At 38.3% G+C, this 6,789-nt stretch overlaps 1 pseudogene; it reads left to right on the top strand.

Moving 5' to 3' along the window:
* The first annotated feature begins 868 nt into the window (after window positions 1-868).
* LOC103196052 lies at window positions 869-1,656 on the top strand (annotated as a pseudogene).
* The last annotated feature ends 5,133 nt before the right edge of the window (window positions 1,657-6,789 follow it).

Raw genomic sequence — 6,789 nt, 5'->3', positions numbered from 1 at the left:
GTCAGAGAATTTGAGCTCTCTTTTGAAGTGAACTTTTGTGTCCCTGGTTGGGAGGTGCCCTTGCATACTCTGTCGCTGAGCTGGAGCTGGCTTTTCTGCTGTGGTTTGTGTGGAGTGGTTCAAAGCTGAAGTTGATGGCTTGTGGAATCCAACAGGCGGGCGGAGAGGTGGGGTGACACTGCGCATGCCCAGTAGCTGGCTAACATTTATTTAACTCCGCGTTCTTTAAGACCCGTTATGACCTGATAGACGTTAGTTAACAGCAAGTACCGTTAAAACGGAAAAACTGAAAGTGGAACACCTTAATACCCGAGTTTCTTCGGCTACGTTTTTACCTTGGGGTTCTGTTCATTTGATTGTATGAAGGACTTTGAAACAGATGGAATTTATCCTTCCCCAGTCAGAGTAAAATTAAACTTCAGAACCAGGCTCATATCGTAGTAGTTCCTAGTAGGACTCCTAGTGGGAAAATGAGGGGCTTCACTTGACTTTGAGACAAAAACACGCCCGAGGAGAGTCCAGGGTCACCTTTGTATGGTTGCCTCAACTCTTGGTGGGACTGATAAGTCATGATCCTTACTAAACGGGCTTTTCTCTGAGTGCAGTGAACTCCTGTAAATCAGTTGGGGGTTTTGTTTTTGAAGACGAGTTCTTCGTGGGGTGCAGGCTTCCTTCTTGTTCAGGCCTGGGGGTGGTGCAGTAAGGAGACTGCCGAGCCACTGAGCCTCTGAGGCCCACCCTGGTCTCCCTGGCCCTCCTGTTCCCCCGCCCACCCTATGCCCCACAGCTCTCTGACTCCTCTGCGACCCCCTCTACTCCCAGCAGAAGAAGGAGGCTACAAAATGCCAAAAGGATCAGTGGGAATACTCACGGTGTTGTTGCGGCGTCTGGCAGTGAGACTGAGGATGATGACAGCATGGACATTCCCCTGGACCTTTCCTCTTCAGCTGGCCCAGGCAAGGGGATGAGAAAGGACAACCTGCCCAAGGAATCTGTTCAGATCCTCCAGGACCGGCTGTGGGAACACTGATATAACGCTTATCCCTCAGAGCAAGAAAAAGCATTACTGTCCCAACAAACACATCTATCTACGTTACAGTCTGTAACTGGTTCAAGGCCCGACGCAGGCTCCTCCCTGACATGCTGAGAAAGGATGGCAATGATCCAAATCAGTTCACAGTTTCCCTCCGTGGGGCCAAGAGTTCTGAAGCTAGCTCTGTGGTGTTAGCAATGGGCGTCAAACCTTCATGCCAGCTCTAGAGGAGCCCTACAGCTGGACCAAACCCTACCCTAAAGAGGCCACTGTCTCCTAAGCTATCATCTCTGGAATCAATTTTGGCTCGGCCATCAGTGATCTGCCATACCACAGTGATTACATCGAAAGATGTGCCTTTCCCACTCTCCCAGTAAGTAGGTGTGGGACAAAACACAGATGAACAGCAGATTGCAGCCAGCAACTTTATAGACACTTCTCTCATGTACCCAGAGGACACATGTAAATCTGGACCAAGTACAAATACACTAAGTGGTCTTTTCAACACTCCTCCTCCTACCCCACTTGACCTCAACCAGGATTTTAGTGGATTTCAGCCTCTAGTGGATGTTGCACTCAAAAGGGCTGCAGAGATGGAGATTCAGGCAAAACCTACAATTTAACCCTGTTTTAAGTAAAGCAGTTATTAGAAATGTTATGATTGCCAGGGTGATGGCAAGAGACAAATTGCATTTATATATATATATATATATATAAAATTAATATCACACACAAAATAATATTTTGCTGAAGATAATTCAAAAATGGATGCAGCTCTACATCGACAAGGAACTTCCATAAAATTAATATTTGCACATGGGATTTCTAAAATGAAGCTTCCTGTACTGAGATGTCTTCAATAGAATATAGTCATTCCAAGAACTATAAACTCAAAACTTTGCAGAAACAAAAGGTTTTCTTTTCTAAATGTTTCTTCGTGAATTATTCATAATATGAGATGGTTCCCAAGATCATGTGATTCCCCCCCCCTTTTTTTTTTAAGGTTGAGTTTTTCAGACTCTGCAATACTTAAAGAACTTACAGAATCTTTTCATTGCTATGTAGAACAGGATGCCCACATAAATTCTCCATTTTTAAAAAACAGTATGAATCTAGCTGATAAATGATGCCTTTTTTCATGACATAATAAAGTAATTTGTTTAAAAAAAAAAAAAAAAAGTCACACTTAGGTATAGAGACCCTATCAGGTAAAATGCTGTGTACTGTGTTGTATTTCAGTTTGTTTGGCTATTTATCAATCTTGCCCTGAGTTGAAGAGCTCTGAAAACTGTTTTGCAGACTGTTAAGTGAAAGCATTTCCTGTTTGGTCTGCAGTTGGTAATGAAGGATCTTCTAATAGAATATGCCACCAAGTAAGATTAAAAAACTATAGTTGCAAATGTTTCACAGACTTATCTAAAGCCACTCTGGAGGGTAGAGAAAGAATTGATACCAATTGCCAGATGTCCAAGTCTGTATTCATCCTGTCCAGATCTGATTAAACACCTGTTTAGATGGATCACCCAGCCCCTGAGACCTTACACCCCAACTTCAAGATGGAAATGAGCTAAAGGATCACAGCTACTTACATGAATCACTAATCCATAATCTGGTATTCTCATAATCAAGAGACATTTGTGGGAGATAACTTGACATTTTTAAAATCCTTCTCTGCTTGAGAAAGAGGAGTAGCTTTTGATCGTCTCTGGCTGTGACCTACTGTGCTTTGCAAAGGTGATTTGGCAAGTGCAGCTGCAAACCCATCTCCAATATCACACATCTATGGAAAATTCCAGTCAGGTTTTAGACCCAGTCACAGTACATTTTTCTGAGGATCAGTAATGATTTGCTGAGGATCAGTAATGCTCTCTGTATGCTGGCTGACAAGGGCATGATCTCTGCGCTTATTATACTCCATTTGTCAGCTCCTCTCTGACACTGTTGTCCGTGGGATTCCTTACGAATACTTGAGGCATTTAGACAAAATTTCAGGAGCTGCTCCTGCCTGTGTCCTCTTATTTCTTAATCACCATTTCCTGGCTAAGAGTATAACTATTTCAAACTTGGTGGGTTATCAGACGCATTTTTCTCTTTCTCCTTTATTTAGGGTTTGTATACATGGTGTCAGATATTTTCATCACTGTTTTCCAGAGTCAGAGACACAAATGAAACTGACAAATTTATTAGCTTTTCTATTTCTTTCCCTCTTGATTGTTTAAGAATGATTTGTTAGAAATAATACTTTTTAATGTTTGGCAAATCTCAGTGATGTAGAGACAATATTGGAATTCTGCTCTGGGGAAAGAGATGTTGTACTATTTTCCCTTCTTTATAGAACTTTGAAGACAGTAATCTATCACACAGTTTCTCAAGGTTTTCCTAAGCACACTGCAAGGATCTGGGTTAGACTCTGGCAGACTTCAGTATTTTCTGTTGGAAGATGTTTTTCAGTCCTTAAGACAATGTCCAGACTGTGTGAGAAATTTGATTCTACCTCTCATCTACTGATTGATGTGGTTGGAGACATTGAGATTTCTTCTCCTGATGCTGTTGTGGAATGAGAATGCTTGTGAGAAAGAATTGTTGGCCAAATCCTTGGTTGTATGTCTACATTGTATTTCCTAGTTTGTTATTTGTCTTTTAAGTCTGTTTAGATTGTTTTGTGTCAAGTCAAGAAAAAAAAAAAAAAACAGTTGCCATTAAGTGGAGTCTGACTCATAGTGACCCCATTTGTTGCAAAGTAAAACTGTATCCCATGGGATTTCCAAGGCTGCGACCTTTGGAAGCAGAACACCAGATTTTTATTTTGAGGCCCCTCTGGGTGAGTTCAAATCCCCAACCTTTCAGTTAGTAGTTCAGTGCTTACTCATTTGGAACACCCAGGGACTCAAGTTGTACCACGTAGAATTCTTTAATTTTGATGAAGTCTAATTTACTGTCTTTTCCTTTATGATATCTCAGTTTCATATTCTGCTTAGGGAAAGCCTTCCTCATACCTAGAATGCGATATCTTATCCTATTTTACCTTCTCCTGGGTATTTGGCCTTACACTGGGTTATATTTTATGTTCTACAGGGAATACTAGCTTTGTATGGTTCCTATATATATATGAATTTTGGTTACTGCAGTTTAATGAAATAATATGAAGAGTACCCTAACAACACAATTCAAATTCCAAGTACCATAGTATATCAACTGTGAGTAATTGAATAAAGCAAAAATGTCACTGCTAGCTCTTCATTCCACAAGTCATAATTATGATTCTGACAAGTATATTATGACCACTGACCAATCATTTTACTTCTATCAAAGTCTGTTGGTGATTGGTCACTGCTCATCTGTTATTCAATTCACATACAAGACAGTAAAACAAAATGTGTTTTTGTGCTGCTTCTTTGTCTCCTACTTTTAGGGTTTGAGCTTGCATGGTCATTTTTACAGGACCTCACTACCACACAACAGAAGATAGCCTATGCTGTGCTTTATTTACCTTGGACTTTATTTCCTTTATGTCCATGGGTTTCTCTTCTGATTCAAAGATATGCAGATGTATTGCTACAGCTTATCACATTTGCAAAACTATTGAATATTTGGAGTATATTTTGATTGGATGTAGAATTTTTTCTCCTAATCCCAAATATTATTCTACTTTTATAAATCTGTTTTATGTTGCTATATCATACTAATGTCTTGAAACTCAGATCTTAAGAGAAATACCCCTCTAGTTACTTTTTTTTGGTATCTAGTTACTTTTTTTCCTTATCTCATTTTTGTATTAGAGCTTTTCTAGCATTATTGAGTAAGTTAGGAAGCAAATGATATTTTTCCAAAGCATAGATCTTTGATTACCTTTCCTAATTTCATAAAGATATTTGTCTTTAATACTAAAAATGTAAGTCAATATTGACTACATAATTTCATCAATAATCATCCATTTTGTCTAGATTTGCAAATACATTGGTATAAAATTGGCATAATATTTTATTTGTTGTACAATATTTCCTCTGCTTTACAGTTAATCACATTTTCATCTATCATATTTCCCAAATACTGCTTATTTCAAGGGCCTCTTCAAAGAGCAAGCTTTTGGTTTTATTGATCAAGCTTACAAAGTAAGCTGTGTCTCTTAACTTTGTCCTTTGTCTTAACAGTGTGTCTCTTAACTTTGTCCTTCTTTTAGATTTACTTTGCTGTTTTTTTTCTAGGTTCATTGTCCCTTCCTGTATCTTTGAGGGTCATTTTCAACAACTCAACCAGCTTTGCCAGCTGCCGTGCCTACTTCAGAGTAAGCCATTAAAACTTAATTCATACACTGGATGAAGCCTTGTTTTGCTTTCAAAAATGCTTCTATGGTTTCAGAGCTCTACTTCCCTTGAATTAGCGCTATCATCGGTGAGAATTCTAATGGATCTTCCTGCTGCTTATGAAGTTTGTCTCTTTTCCAACTTCATAACAAAATAAATCTTTTTTTTTTCTTGTTGACCAGAAATGTATCAAGACTCCTTCATATTCTGTTCAAATCCAGAAAAATAAATAAGTCAAAATTCACAGAAGTTCACTAAAATGTCCAGATTTAAAGTATGCATAACTTTGAACAAAAGAGTTCTGATGGCATAGTAGTTAAGCACTTGGCTACTAACCAAAAAGTCAGCAGTTTGAACCTATCCAGTGGCTCTGCAGGAAGAAATACCTGGTGATCTTTTCCCATAGAGATTACAGTTTAGGAAACCCTATGGGCCGGTTCTACTCTATCATAAGTTCTCTATGAGTCTGACTTGACTCGATGGCCCAATATAACAATAACAAACAAAAAAACCCTTGAACAGCAGTTCCTTCCAGTACTTCATGATCCTCCTTAATGTCAATGTATCTGGAGTTTCTCGTTCCTATGTGTTTACACATGGATAATCTATGTTTTAAGTCTTCCTTCCCAGGACATTTTTTAAAAAGGAATATCTAATAGCATCTACTATAAGTTGCATCATTTCCTTATTACTTCTACCAGATCACAGACCCTTGGGATCTACATAATTGCTGGTGCATGTAGGGTATAAGCTACCACTGTTTTTGTCTCTTTGTGATTCATTTGTTCTACTTCTGACACCAGAACCTCATTTTTCCTTTTGAGACATCTATGCAATTCTGATAGGTTGGATTCCTCTCTATACTTCCATGATTTGGATCTGATTAATCACAGCATTTTCATTATATTCCATGTATTTTATGTATCCATTCCTCTATTTTCCATGTTTGTTTGTTTGTTAACCTTCTTATTTTAATTTAAGTAACTCTGGTGGCACAGTGGTAAAAACATTCAGTTGCCAACCAAGAGTTCAGTGATTAGAAAACATCAGCACCTCCGTGGAAGGAAAGATGAGACAGTCTACTTCTGTCAAGATCTACAGCCTTGGAAACATTATGGTCCAGTTCTAATCTGGCATAAGTAAGAATTGACTCAATGGGAAGTGGGTTATTTGAGATGTATTCCACTTCAATAATCCTTTCATCAGCTTCACTAATGTTCATTTAAGCTAATCTATTAAATGCTTAATTTCAGCTATTTTTTTCCCTCAATTTTGGAGTTTTCCTTTGATTATTTTTCATTGGTTTTAATTTTTTGCTGAAATTATACAACTTTCCTTTGTCTTTTGGAACACAATAATCATAGTTTTTTTTTTGTTGTTGTTGTTGTTCTGTTTTGTTATTTTTTACCAATGTCTAATAACTATTATTTCATTCTCCTGTATGTTTATATT

The sequence above is a fragment of the Orycteropus afer genome, unplaced genomic scaffold (genome assembly GCF_000298275.1).
Source record: "Orycteropus afer afer isolate SDZICR_OR568_19922 unplaced genomic scaffold, OryAfe1.0 scaffold00005, whole genome shotgun sequence".
NCBI lineage: Eukaryota > Metazoa > Chordata > Mammalia > Tubulidentata > Orycteropodidae > Orycteropus > Orycteropus afer.
The sequence above is the reverse complement of the archived record's forward strand: the minus strand, read 5'-3'. Positions and strand labels throughout refer to the sequence as shown.